The sequence below is a fragment of the Hemitrygon akajei genome, chromosome 2 (genome assembly GCF_048418815.1).
Source record: "Hemitrygon akajei chromosome 2, sHemAka1.3, whole genome shotgun sequence".
NCBI lineage: Eukaryota > Metazoa > Chordata > Chondrichthyes > Myliobatiformes > Dasyatidae > Hemitrygon > Hemitrygon akajei.
The window spans coordinates 71,805,223-71,820,393 of record NC_133125.1 but is presented as its reverse complement, the minus strand read 5'-3'; the positions used below and the strand labels follow the sequence as shown (position 1 = coordinate 71,820,393).

Genomic DNA, 15,171 nt, shown 5'->3' with positions numbered 1-15,171 from the left:
GACTTTGCAGCACACCTACAAGCATCTTTTCCAAAGTAGACCTCGTCCGGAGATATCATCAAATCCTGGTGCACCCGGAAGACATCCCCAAAACAGCACTCAATACCCCGTTCGGCCTGTTCGAATTCCTCCAAATGCTGTTCAGCCCGAAGAATGCTGCACAGACATTCCAGCGGCTAATGGATGTGGTGGGACGTGACCTGGACTTTGCGTTCATCTATTTGGACAATATCCTTATAGCCAGCAGTAGTCGCCAGGAGCATCTGTCCCACCTCTGCCAGCTCTACTCCTGCCTGAGTGATTTCGGCCTCACAATCAACCCGGCCAAATGTCAGTTCGGTCTCGATACCATTGACTTCCTGGGCCACAGGATTACCAAAGACGGGGCAACACCTCTGCCCGCCAAGGTAGACGCGATCCACCACTTTACCCGGCTCAACTCGGTCAAAGGCCTGCAGGAGTTCGTTGGTATGATGAACTTCTACCACCGTTTCCTCCCCTCAGCAGCCCGTATCATGTGCCCTTTGTACACCCTGATGTCGGGTAAAGGCAAGGACATTACTTGGAACGAGGAGGCTGCAGCCACTTTCATTAAAGCCAAGGAAGCCTTGGCAGATGCCACGATGCTGGTGCACCCCAGAACGGACGTTCTGACCGCCCTCACGGTGGACGCATCCGACACAGCAGTCGGTGGGGTGCTGGAGCAGCTCATCAAGGGGTGCTGGCAACCCCTGGCGTTCTTCAGCAAGCAGCTACGACCACCCGAACACAAGTACAGTGCTTTCGACCGGGAGCTGTTGGCACTGTATCTGGCAATCCGGCATTTCAGGTACTTCTTAGAAGGCTGGCCGTTCACCGTGTTCACGGACCACAAACCGTTGACCTTCGCGTTCACGAAGGTGTCCGATCCCTGGTCAGCCTGCCAGCAGCGACATCTGTCCTACATCTCCAAGTACACGATGGACATCCAGCATGTCTCGGGAAAGGACAACGTCGTGGCGGACGCACTCTCCAGACCAGCTGTCCAGGTCCTGTCCCTGGGGGTGGACTATGCAGCATTGGCGGAGGCACAGCAGGCAGACGACGAGATGCCCAGCTACAGGACCGCAGTCTCGGGTTTGCAGCTGCAAGACTTTCTCGTAGGCCCAGGTGAGAGGACCCTCCTGTGCGACGTGGCTACCGGCCAACCTCGCCCCATCGTCCCAGCAGCCTGGAGGCGGCGAGTTTTCGACTCCAGACACGGTTTGGCGCACCCATCTATCAGGACAACCGTGCGGCTGGTCTGCAGCAAGTTTGCGTGGCACGGACTTCGCAAACAGGTCAGCTGATGGGCCAGAATGTGCACACAGTGCCAAATAGCCAAGGTGCAGCGGCACACTAAAGCCCCGCCGCAGCAGTTCGAACCCACCCACCGGAGGTTCGACCACATTCATGTGGATATCGTGGGCCCCCTACCAGTGTCCCGAGGAGCGCGGTACCTCCTAACTATGGTAGACCGGTTCACGAGGTGGCCAGAGGCGGTCCCGCTCACCAACACATCTGCCGATTCCTGCGCCCAAGCACTGATCGCAACCTGGGTAGCACGCTTCGGGGTACCGGCCCACATTACCTCTGACAGAGGCGCCCAGTTCACCTCCAGCCTGTGGTCGGCTGTGGCCAGCATGTTGGGAATGCAGCTACACCACACAACTGCCTACCACCCACAGTCGAACGGGCTGGTGGAACGCTTCCACTTGAAGTCACTTGAAGTCGGCTCTCATGGCCTGCCTGAGAGGACCTAACTGGGTGGACAAGCTTCCTTGGGTCCTGCTTGGAATTCGCACAGCACCCAAAGAGGATCTGAACGCCTTGTCGGCTGAGTTGGTGTACAGTGCACCCCTGGTCGTCCCAGGAGAGTTCATACCAGCCCCAAGGGGGCAAGAGGAAGAACCCGCAGCAGCCCTGGACAGACTACGTGAAAGGCTCGGCAACCTGGCCCCTGTACCAACTTCGCAGCATGGACGGACCCTGACCCATGTACCCAAAGACCTGCAGGACTGTAAGTTTGTGTTTGTATGAAGGGGCAGACACCAGGCACCGCTACAGTGGCTGTACGAGGGGCCGTTCAAGGTGATCAACAACAACGGGTCCACGTACATTCTGGACATTGGGGGGAAAGAGGAGGTTTTCATGGTGGACCAACTCAAACCAGCCCATGTGGACGGTGCAGCCGATCGAGGTTCAGGCACCGCGGCACAGAGACAGATGACCAAACAGAGGCTGATCCAGACTGTGGACATTGGGAGGTGTGGGGGTTCTGTGGGGGGGGGGGGGGTTATGTGGCGACCCACTTTCTGCGCAGGCGAACTGGCTCACAAATAGCCAGCGCACGGAGGTAGACTTTGGTAATGCACCTCTGATGTCATTTCCGTTTGGAGAGGGCGGGCGCTAGGGATTAAATGCCAGCGCCGCGAAGTTTGAATAAACTAGTCTCGAGACGACTTACCGACTGCGTGTCGTCTCTAGCTCTGTATGTAGTACATCGCTACAGGATGATGGTATTAAATTCTGAACTATAATTGATAAAGAGCATCCTGATGTATGCATCCTGTTCAGTTGATCCAGGGTTCTAGTAGCAAGTTGGAGTGGATTCAATTCTTCTCTCTGGGAGAGCTGATATTTTCCACCATCAGCCTCTCAAAACACTTCATCACTGTGAATGCAAGTGCAACTGGACGATAGTCATTGATGCAAATTACCACGCTCTTCTTGGGCACCAGTATAATTGAAGCTGCTTGAAGCAGGTGGGTACCACACACTGCTAAAGTGAGCCGTTAAAGTTATCAATGAACACACAGGTCAGGCACCCTGTCCATTCTGGATTATTTCCTTGGATTTGCCTTGCTGAAAGCAGCCTGTGTCAGATACTGTGATCAAAGGATCATCAGGAGATTTGAGGGTGTGATGGTTTCACCATGTTCCAATGATCAAAGCATTGGACTCTTGGAAGTGAAGCTCTGTCACCCATGTCACTTGACTGAACTTTGTAGGAAGTTATAGCAATAAAATCCTGCCACAGCTGTCGAGCATCCCTCATTCATTCTAGTTTGGTCCAAAATCTCCACTTTGCCTATGGGATGGCTTTCTGGAGTTCATACAGCATTTTTGCAGCATTTTTGGTCTCCCGACTTGGATGTCTCTGATCTGGTCCTCAGCCAGTTTCAGATCTCATGGTTCACCCAGGACTTCTGATTGGGGAAGACTCCAAACAATTTGGAATGACTTACCATATAACCATATAACAATTACAGCACGGAAACAGGCCATCTCAGCCCTTCTAGTCCGTGCTGAACACTTACTCTCACCTAGTCCCACTGACCTGCACTCAGCCAATAACCCTCCACTCCTTTTCTGTCCATATAAATATCCAATTTTACTTTAAATGACAATATTGAACCTGCCTCTGCCACTTCTACTGGAAGCTCGTTCCACACAGCTACCACTCTCTAAGTAAAGAAGATCTCCCTCGTGTTACCCCTAAACTTTTGCCCCCTAACTCTCAACTCATGTCCTCTTATTTGAATCTCCCCTACTCTCAATGGAAAAAGCCTATCCAAGTCATAATTTTAAATACCTCTATCAAGTCCTCCCTCAACCTTCTACGCTCCAAAGAATAAAAACCTAACTTGTTCAACCTTTCTCTGTAACTTAGGTGCTGAAACCTAGGTAACATTCTAGTAAATCTTCTCTGTACTCTCTCTATTTTGTTGACATCTTTCCTATAATTCGGTGACCAGAACTGTACACAGTACTCCAAATTTGGCCTTAACAATGCCTTGTACAATTTCAACATTACATCCCAACTCCTATACTCAATGCTCTGATTTATAAAGGCCAGCATACCAAAAGTTTTCTTCACCACCCTATCCACATGAGATTCCACCTTCAGGGAACTATGCACCATTATTCCTAGATCACTCTGTTCTACTGCATTCTTCAATGCCCTACCATTTACCATGTATGTCCTGTTTTGATTATTCCTACCAAAATGTAGCACTTTACACTCAGAATTAAACTCCATCTGCCATCGTTCAGCCCACTCTTCTAACCGGCCTAAATCTCTCTGCAAGCTTTGAAAACTTACTTCATTATTCACAACACAACCTATCTCAGTATCATCTGCAGAGGAATTCACCTCTGTCCTTATAGTTGGTGTCTACATTCCCCCCAGCGCTAATGCTAAGGAGGCGCTCTGTGAACTGTACGGGGCTATTAACGAACTGAAGAACGCACACCCTGATGGTCTGTTTATTGTCGCCGGTGATTTAAACCACGTGAACCTTAAGTCAGTGCTCCCCAAATTCCATCAGTATGTGGACTTTGCAACGAGTGGGGAGAACGCGTTGGATCTTGTTTACACAAACATCCCCGACGCGTACCAGGCAGACCCCTGCCCCCACCTCGGATACTCAGACCACATCTCTGTTATGCTAATCCCAGCATACAGACTGCTCGTCAGGCGCTTCAGACCAGTTCAGAAGCAGCTGAAAACCTGGCCAGCAAGAGCCATCTCTGCTCTTCAAGACTGCTTTGAGCACACTGACTGGCACATGTTCAGGGAGGCTGCAACCGATGGTGACTCTACCAACTTAGAGGAGTACACAGCATCAGTGACCAGCTACATCAGAAAGTGCATTGATGATGTTACTCTGTCCAAGGCCATCACTATACGTGCCAACCAGAAGCCATGGATGACCGCAGAGGTGTGTGCGCTGCTGAGGTCCCGCGACTCTGCCTTCAGAGCAGGCGACAAGGCAGCTCTAACAATAGCAAGGGCCAAACTGTCCCGAGCCATCAGAGGGGCAAAGCGTGCACATGCCCTGTGAATCCACAGTCACTTCCCGGACAGCTGCGACACACAGCGCATGTGGAAGGGCATCCAGGACATCACCAATTACAAGACAACATCACCTGACTGTGCAGGTGATGCCTCCCTCCCAAATGCGCTGAATAACTTCTACCCCCAGTTTGAGGCGGAAAATGACGTGGCGGCGAGGAAGTCTACCCCTCCTACAAATGACCAGGTGCTGTGTCTCTCCGTGGCCGACGTGAGAAGAACCCTGTGCAGGGTCAACCCACAGAAGGCCGCAGGACCAGACAACATGGACCTGGACCAGGTAGAGTGCTCAGGGGATGTGCAGACCAGCTAACAGATGTTCTCACTGACAACTTCAACATCTCCCTGAGCAGCGCCACCATTCCAACGTGCTTCAAGGCCGCCACCATCGTTCCCGTGCCGAAGAAGTCTTCAGTGTCCTGCCTAAATGGGACGTTGCACTTACATCCATCATCATGAAGTGTTTCGAGAGGCTCGTCATGAGGCGTATCAAGACCCTGCTGCCTCCCTCACTGGACCCCCTGCAGTTTGCATACCATCTCAACCGCTCAACAGATGATGCCATTGCCACCACCCTCCACCTGGCCCTAACCCACCTGGACAAAAAAGACACATAAGTTCGGATGCAACACAAGTGAATCTGCAGATGTTGGAAATAAATAAAAACACAAAATGCTGGCAGAACTCAGCAGGCCAGACAGCATCTATGGGAGGAGGCAGTGACAACGTTTCTGGCCGAAACCCTTCATCAGGAGTGAAGTAACATGGGATGGTCGAGGGGGGAATAAGAAGTGGGGGGAGGGATGAAGTAGAGAGCTGGGAAGTGATAGGCTGGAGGGAAATGGGCTAGGGGGAAGGTGGAGAATCATGTGAAATAAAAGAGAAAGAAAGGTAGGGCTGGGGGGAGATTATAGTGAGGGGGGACAAAAAGAGAGAAAGAGAACCAGACTAAAATTATAGATAGGGATGGGGTAAAGGATGGGGCAGGGGTATCAACGGAGGTCAGTGAGTTGAATGTTCATGCCGGCAGGTAGGAGGCTACCTAGGCAGGAGATAAGGTATTGCTCCATCGACCTGCGTGTGGCCTCATCTTGATGGTAGAGGAGGCCATGGACAGACATGTCGGAGTGGGAGTGGTCTGTGGAATTGAAGTGTGTGGCCACAGGGAGATCCCGCCACTGCTGGAGGACTGAGCGCCGGTGTTCGGCGAAACGGTCTCCCAGTCTGCGGCGGGTCTCCCCAATGTATAAATGGCCACATCGGGAGCACCGGCTACAGTATATCACCCCAGCTGACTTGCAGGTGAAGTGGTGCTGTTCATAGTTCATAAGTTCGGATGCTGTTCATAGACTTCAGTTCAGCATTCAACACAATCATCCCTCAGAAACTGATTGGAAAGCTGAGCCTACTGGGCCTGAACATCTCCCTCTGCAACTGGATCCTAGACTTCCTGACTGGGAGACCTCAGTCAGTCCGGATCGGAAGCAGCATCTCCAACACCATCACACTGAGCACGGGGGCTCCCCAGGGCTGTGTGCTCAGTCCACTGCTGTTCACTCTGCTGACCCATGACTGTGCTGCAGCACACAGCTCGAACCATATCATCAAGTTCGCCGATGACACGACCGTGGTGGATCTCATCAGCAAGAACGACGAGTCAGCTTACAGAGAGGAGGTACAGTGGCTAATGGACTGGTGCAGAGCCAACAACCTGTCTCTTAATGTGAACAAAACAAAAGAGATGGTTGCTGACTTCAGGAGGGCATGGAGCGACCACTCCCCGCTGAACATTGACGGCTTCTCGGTAGAGATCATAAACAGCACCAAATTTCTTGGTGTTCACCTGACGGAGAATCTCACCTGGTCCCTCAACACCAGCTCCATAGCAAAGAAAGCCCAGCAGTGTCTCTACTTTTTGCGAAGGCTGAGGAAAGTCCATCTCCCACCCCCCATCCTCATCACATTCTACAGGGAGCATCCTGAGCAACTGCATCACTGCCTGGTTTGGAAATTGCACCATCTCGGATCGCAAGACCCTGCAGCGGATAGTGAGGTCAGCTGAGAAGATCTTCCTGCCATCACGGACATTTACACTACACACTGCATCCGCAAAGGAAACAGCATTATGAAGGACCCCATGCACCCCTCATACAATCTCTTCTCCCTCCTGCCATCTGGGAAAAGGCTCCGAAGCATTCGGGCTCTCACAAACAGACTATATAACAGTTTCTTCCCCCCAAGCTATCAGACTCCTCAATACCCGAAGCCTGGACTGACACCTTGCCCTACTGTCCTGTTTATTAATTATTGTAATGCCTGCACTGTTTTTGTGCACTTTATGCAGTCCAGTGTAGGTCTGTAGTCTAGTGTAGCTTTCTCTGTGTATTTTTTAATTACGTTGTTCAGTCTAGATTTTTTGTACTGTGTCATGTAACACTATGGTCCTGAAAAACGTTGTCTCATTTTTATTATGTACTGTACCAGCAGTTATGGTCGAAATGACAATAAAAGTTGACTTGACTTGACTTGACTTGATACTTACTAATCCAATTTACCACCCTATCATTCAGATCATTAATGTATATGACAAACAACATTGGACCCAGTACAGATCCCTGAGGCACGCCACTAGTCACCGGCCTCCAACCTGACAAACAGTTATCCGCCACTACTCTCTGGCATCTCCCATCCAGCCACTGTTGAATCCATTTTACTACTTCAATATTAATACCTAACGATTGAACCTTCCAAACTAACCTTCCATATGGAACCTTGTCAAAGGCCTTACTGAAGTCCATATAGACAACATCCACTGCTTTACCTTTGTCAACTTTCCTCTTCAAAATTAGTGATTGTCAAACATGACCTTCCACACACAAATCCATGTTGACTGTTCCTAATCAGACTGTCTATCCAAATAATTATATATACCATCTCTAAGAATACTTTCCATTAATTTACCCACCACTGACGTCAAGCTTACTATTTTTTTTTGCTAGATAATTGCTAGGTTTACTGTTAGAACACTTTTTAAACAATGGAACAACATGAACAATATGCGAATCCTCTGGTACCATCCCCGTTTCTAATGACATTTGAAATATTTCTGTCAGAGCCCCTGCTATTTCTACACTAACTTCTCTCAAGGTCCAGGGAATATCCTGTCAGGATCTAGAGACTTAACCACTTTTATATTCCTTAAAAGCACCAGGACTTCCTCTTCTTTAATCATCATAGTTTCCATAACTTCCCTAGTTACCTTACACAATTCAATATCCTTCTCCTTAGTGAATACCGAAGAAAAGAAATTGTTCAAAATCTCCCTCATCTCTTTCGGCTCCACACATAGCTGTCCACTCTGATTCTCTAAGGGACTGATTTTATCCCTCACTATCCTTTTGCTATTAATATAACTGTAGAAACGCTTTGGATTTATTTTCACCTGACTTGCCAAAGCAACCTCGTATCTTTTAGCTTTTCTAATTTCTTTCTTAAGATTCTTTTTACATTCTTTATATTCCTCAAGCACCTCATTTACTCCAAGCTGCCTATATTTATTGTAGATACCTCTCTTTTTCTGAAGCAAGTTTCCAATATCCCTTGAAAACCATGGTTCTCTCAAACTTTTAACCTTTCTTTTCAACCTAACAGGAACATAAAGAATCTGTACCCTCAAAATTTCACCTTTAAATGACCTCCATTTCTCTATTACATCCTTCCCATAAAACAAATTGTCCCAATCCACTCCTTTCTAAATCCTTTCGCATCTCCTCAAAGTTAGCCTTTCTCCAATCAAAAATCTCAATCTTGGGTCCAGTCCTATCCTTCTCCATAATTATATTGAAACTAATGATGTTGTGATCACTGGACCCGAAGTGCTCCCCAACACATACCTCTGTCACCTGACCTATCTCATTCCCTAACAGGAGATCCAACACTGCCCCTTCTCTAGTTGGTGCCTCTATGTATTGCTGCAAAAAACTATCCTGCACACATTTTAAAAACTCCAAACCATCCAGCCCTTTTACAGTATGGGCTTCCCAGTCTGTGTGGAAAATTAAAATCTCCCACAATCACAACCCTGTGCTTACCAGAAATATCTGCTATCTCCTTGCAAATTTTCTCCTCCAATTCTCGCTCCCCATTAGGTGGTCTATAATACACCCCTATAAGTGCTACTACACCTTTCCCATTCCTCAATTCCACCCAAATAGTCTCCCTAGACGAGCCCTCTAATCTATCCTGCCAGAGCACCGCTGTAATATTTTCTCTGACAAGCAACACAACACCTCCCCCTCTTATCCCTCCGATTCTATCACACCTGAACCAACAAAATCCAGGAAGATTCAGTTGCCAATGTTACGTAACCCGTAACTGGGTCACTTACCAGCAAAGATAGAGAGGTCCGTTGAAGTCTGATGGTACTATTTTTAACAGTATTTATTGATAGAAATACACAAAAATAATATCAATGCAAACACACAGATAATATATGTCGTCAATACTAAATCTAAAAGCGCGGGTATAATAATAATCAATAAGAAATAAGCTGTATCGTTGTCTAGGGGATAATGAATTGTCCGATGGAAATATATAGTTCATTCAGTTCATACAGGCTGCAGCCGCTGGGGACCCTGTGTGGCAATTGTTGGAGGGAGAGAGAGACGGGTTAAAACTTGCCCATTCTGTTTATCATGTCAATCCTTCGAGAGTCGTTGAGAGTTGAGTTCCCCGTTGTTAGCTAAAAACCGTTTTTCCGTGGCAAAGGTCATCGATTCCGGGCAAATGGAAGCGGACGCACGTGGCCTTCCACCGGCTTTCGCTATTACGGGATCGCTAGCGTTTCTTCTGGTGCGTCTGAGGGGCTGTTCCCACAGACCCTCTTTTTATCCTGACTCACAGGGTCTCAGGTGTCAATCAGGTTGGGGATGATGCAATCCCTCCACCAACCTCCTCCTTGGTTCATTGCCTGGGGCTTTGATTGCATAGTACTGGATGCAATACACAAGTCCGTCTCCAAGAGACAATAGCCGGTATCAATGGGTCCGCCTTTCGGAGGCCAGGACACATTCTAACCCTTTTGTGGATTCTGCATGTCTTACTCTCATTTCCTGTGTCCCCTGGACTGACTTAATAGTGATCTTGCGATTCTCACAAAGGAGGGGGCTACCCCGCACCCTTCGGCCCCTCAGAGCTGTGGCACATTCATAACACCCCCTTTCTTCAAAGCGTTTTCACCAGCGGTGAAAACGAAGTAGTATAGAGTCTTACAGGATTTTAGAATCTAACACAATACAAAAGCTTTTCTTTTCACTACAGAGTAATACAGTTATACATTCAATTCAGCATCTAGATAAACAATCCGCGAGCACATTATCACTTCCTTTAATATGCTGTATCTTAATATCGAACTCCTGCAGCATCAGACTCCAATTTAGTAACCACCTTTTTTTTCAGCAAACAAAACTAAAGAGTTGTGATCTTAAGCTTACGTGTATACTACAAAAGTTCATGCAAATACCAATCGTTATGTTGCTTTCAAACTTAACAGGCAGGCTTCCATGGGGGTTGTCTTTTATTATTCACAGGTTTTGTCAAAATCCCTTAAAACCGGTTTCTGCTATTTAAAAATGGCGTCCCCATTAACCCTCGTCTCTTTTCCAGTTAGTTCCCATGTGGGGAGCTCGGGTAACCTGGCAAAATAGGCTTTTGCCCGCTTCTTTCATAGGAGTTATTTTTATCAACACTGTATCCCAAACTTAGACCATCTTCTGAATTTCCACCCAATTCTTTAATTTTACGCAAGTTGCTAGCTTTCTCTTCAGGACCCTTCAGGCTATTATTTTTCAGTTCGAACTCTTTGTTCAAGCAGCATTTCAAATTCTGCCTTTTCACACCACACTCTGGAATAACAATAGCATGGGGGGCCCCGTCATCTTCCAACTCAACCTGTAAGTGATCCGCGGGTTTTAAATTTTTTTCATTCGATTTGGGATCTACATATTTCCCATTTTCTTCAATGATAATATTCATCTCCCCATGTTTGATCTCTGCATTAACTTTTAACACACCTTTGAGCACAAACACCTGGGAACTCTCACTTCCCACTATTACCAAGGTTAACCCTTTCTTCACTGAACCAAGTCTATCTGACCCACAAGGACTGCATTCCTTTTCAACTGAATCAAATACCTCAGACTTTTTCTGAGCTCCATTACTAGGTTCAATACCATGTGCATCCACATCTTGGACACACTCAAATGGGACATTTGCCTCTTCCAGGCTTTCAATACCTGTACCCGGTCCAAATTCCAAATTCCCCTGATTCTCCCAGCTGCTCTCTGGGCAACTCCCTTCCAGAGAAAATTCAACCCCGCTGGCTGCAACAACCTCATCTGCCAACCCAGCAGACTTCTTCAAAGTAAGGGCATCCTTTTCATCTAGGACTGTCCTCATTTCATTATCGGGAACACCTTTAGAATTTTCAACTTCTTCAAACAGTTCTGCCAAACCAGACAGATCATCCGTGTCCAACCTTGGACCTTTTAACAGCTTTACCTGTTTCTCATCTCCATTTCGTGCCTCTAGCACTTCATTCCTCGCTAAGGGCAGGTCTATCTCCTCTCCCTTACTCTCTTTCACTTTACTACCCTCTGTTTTACAACCCTCCAAACCCTCGTGGTACAGAATCGGTAAAAACGTCTCGGCCAAATCGATACTGGCCAGATTTAAACTGCTCTCGTTCTCAGCTGCCTTTCTCGACATGCTGCGAGTGACCGCGCATGTGGGATAGATCTTGGAATCTAGGGGCAGAGCCTCAACACTCACAGGCTTTTTTTTAGCGTCATTGCCGACCAAACCTTACCACCGGCTAAATCGTTACCCAGAAGGACGTCCACGTCAGTTCTCGGGAATTCTGATCGCACCCCCATTTCAACTGGTCCAGAGACTAGCTCACAATTCATAATGATCTTATGCAAGGGCACCATTTCCGTCCCTTTGCCTATGCCTTTCACAGCTACCATTCCCGTCTTGCGACCAAAATCTAGTACTTTACTGCTGATCAATGATAGTTCCGCCCCTGTGTCTCTCTTTGTTTCTCAGCTCTTTCCTGCTCCCGTTTCACCTCTAACTCCTTTAGCTGGAGCGCATGCTCCCTTTTTCTCTCCTTCTCAGCCCTTTCCTGCTCCCATTTCACCTCTAACTCCTTTAGCTGGAGCGCATGCTCCCTTTCTCTCTCGGCTCTTTCTTTCTCCTTCTCAGCTGCTTCCAGCTGCTTTAACTTAATTGCATGTTCCAACCTTAATTTCTCCAACTCTAACTGAGCCATCCCACTAGCTGGTACCTTTTCAGGGATATTTTCCAATACCTCAGCTGTAAACGCATTCTTCCCAATATAATACTGAGTTATTGCCCTTCGCACCTCCCGCTTTTTCATTGACAACCTCACCTCTGCGAGGTTTAACCCCTTCGCCAAATTTATCAAGTCTGATTTGGTGGCCGCCTCTAGCGCCTCCAGAGTCGGGTTTTCTATAAATTCACCCACGTCCATCTTTGCTGTTTTCCCATCTGGCTACCCGCGTAACCAGATCCAAGTTTGGACTTACAAGCCCGATTCACTGGCTCCCCAATTTGGTATCAAATCCCAGACGAGCCCCCAATTGTTACATACCCCATAACTGGGTCACTTACCAGCAAAGATAGAGAGGTCCATTGAAGTCTGATGGCACTATTTTTAACAGTATTTATTGATAGAAATACACAAAAATAATATCAATGCAAACACACAGATAATATATGTCGTCAATACTAAATCTAAAAGCGCGGGTATAATAATAATCAATAAGAAATAAGCTGTATCGTTGTCTAGGGGATAATGAATTGTCCGATGGAAATATATAGTTCATTCAGTTCATACAGGCTGCAGCCGCTGGGGACCCTGTGTGGCAATTGTTGGAGGGAGAGAGAGACGGGTTAAAACTTGCCCATTCTGTTTATCATGTCAATCCTTCGAGAGTCGTTGAGAGTTGAGTTCCCCGTTGTTAGCTAAAAACCGTTTTTCCGTGGCAAAGGTCATCGATTCCGGGCAAATGGAAGCGGACGCACGTGGCCTTCCACCGGCTTTCGCTATTACGGGATCGCTAGCGTTTCTTCTGGTGCGTCTGAGGGGCTGTTCCCACAGACCCTCTTTTTATCCTGACTCACAGGGTCTCAGGTGTCAATCAGGTTGGGGATGATGCAATCCCTCCACCAACCTCCTCCTTGGTTCATTGCCTGGGGCTTTGATTGCATAGTACTGGATGCAATACACAAGTCCGTCTCCAAGAGACAATAGCCGGTATCAATGGGTCCGCCTTTCGGAGGCCAGGACACATTCTAACCCTTTTGTGGATTCTGCATGTCTTACTCTCATTTCCTGTGTCCCCTGGACTGACTTAATAGTGATCTTGCGATTCTCACAAAGGAGGGGGCTACCCCACACCCTTCAGCCCCTCAGAGCTGTGGTACATTCATAACACCAATCACACCCCTCCTGCAACTATGTTTCACTAATAGCTACAACATCATATTTCCAGGTATCAATCCATGCTCTAAGCTCATCCACCTTTCTTACAATGCTCCTAGCATTAAAATATATGTATTTAAGAAATTCTCCACCTCTTCCTCTCTGTTTATCTCTAACAGTACAAAGAACTTTACTGTCTTCTTTTTCTTCCTTCTCCCATATATCTGTTCCTACACTGTGGTTCCCCTCCCCCCTCATATCTAGTTTAAATCTACTGAAGCCTCTCTAGCAAACCTACCTGCAAGAATATTTGTCCCCCTCCAGTTCAGATGTAAACCGTCCCGCCGGAACAGGTCCCACCTTCCCTGGAAAACTGCCCAATTATCTATAAATCTGAAGCCCTCCCTCCTGCACCATGTCTTCAGCCATGTGTCGATCTGCACTATCTTACTATTTCTAAACCCACCTGCACATGGCACTGGTAGCAATGCTGAGATTGCTATCCTGGAGGTCCCGTCCTTTAACTTGGCACCTAGCTCCCTAAACTCACCTTTCAGGACCTCCTCACTCTTCCTACCCATGTCTTTGGTCCCTACATGGACCACGACATCTGGCTGCTCTCCCTCCCTCTTGAGAATACTGAGAACTCGATCCGAGATATCTCGGACCCTGGCACCAGGGATGCAACAGACCATCCGGGATTCTCGATCTTTTCCACAGAACCTCCTATCTGTCCCCCTAACTATCGAATCCCCTATCACTACTGCTCTCCTCTTTTCCCTCCTTCCCTTCTGAGCTGAGGGACCAGTCTTGGTGTCAGAGACGCAACCACTGCAACTTGGCCCTGGTAGGTTGTCCCCATCAACAGTATCCAAAATGGTATACTTATTATTGGTGGGAATGGCCATAGGGGTGCTCTGCTCATTCTGTCCATTCCCCTTCCCCCTCCTGACAGTCACCCAGCTATCTGTCTCCTGACTTTTAGGGGTGACTATCTCCCCGAAACTCCTGTCTATTTCTGTCTCTGCCTACCAGATGATCTGAAGTTCATCCAGCTCTAGCTCCAGTTTCTTAACTTGGTTTGTCAGGAGCTGCAGCTGGATGCACCTTTTGCAGGTGTAGTCATCAGGGACAATTGTGCTCACCCTGACTTCCCACATACTGCAAACGGAGCACTCGACTGCCTTAACTGCTGCCTCTATTACCTGCTCCTAAGCTAATTAGATCAATTAAAGGAGCTTACCCAGCCTTACCTGACATGATCACTCTGTACTGGGCAAGGTTCTAATAACCTTTGGCCTTGAAAACTGTTACATGACTTGGCTTGAAGTAAAAGGACATTTGTATAAATAATAAGATGTTTATCCCTGAAAGTTTCTGATCTCCTATGTTTGTACTATGTAGTTGTAATTATTAGGGGGTGGGATGCATGAGCCATGTCACTAGTTTCGGTCTGTCTGTATTGTATTTTGTGTTGTGAGTTTATTATGGGTTATGGTAGAAGCGGTGAGCATAGTCACGTGTTCACACTTTATGCAGTTAGTTTTTAGAGAGACTTGGTAGACAACATGGCTACTTTTTTGTTGACCTCTATCGCAAATTTGGCTATATTAATTTTGCTTATTTTTCTTGAGTTACTTATTTCGCTATTGCTGCACTAGTTTCATTAATGTTTTATTGCTATATCGTTTGTCTTTGCTGGTTTTGAAATAAAGGATCAAGCGTACTTTTGTTGGCTGGGAACTCTGTTATTTGGTGGCATGTCAGACAGTGTCGAGTCCCTCGCTCA

At 47.4% G+C, this 15,171-nt stretch overlaps 1 protein-coding gene across 2 annotated transcripts in view; it reads left to right on the top strand.

Moving 5' to 3' along the window:
* LOC140737588 (paladin-like) overlaps window positions 1–15,171 on the top strand; it is a 357,859-nt gene that overhangs the window by 42,537 nt on the left and 300,151 nt on the right. The window lies entirely within an intron of this gene.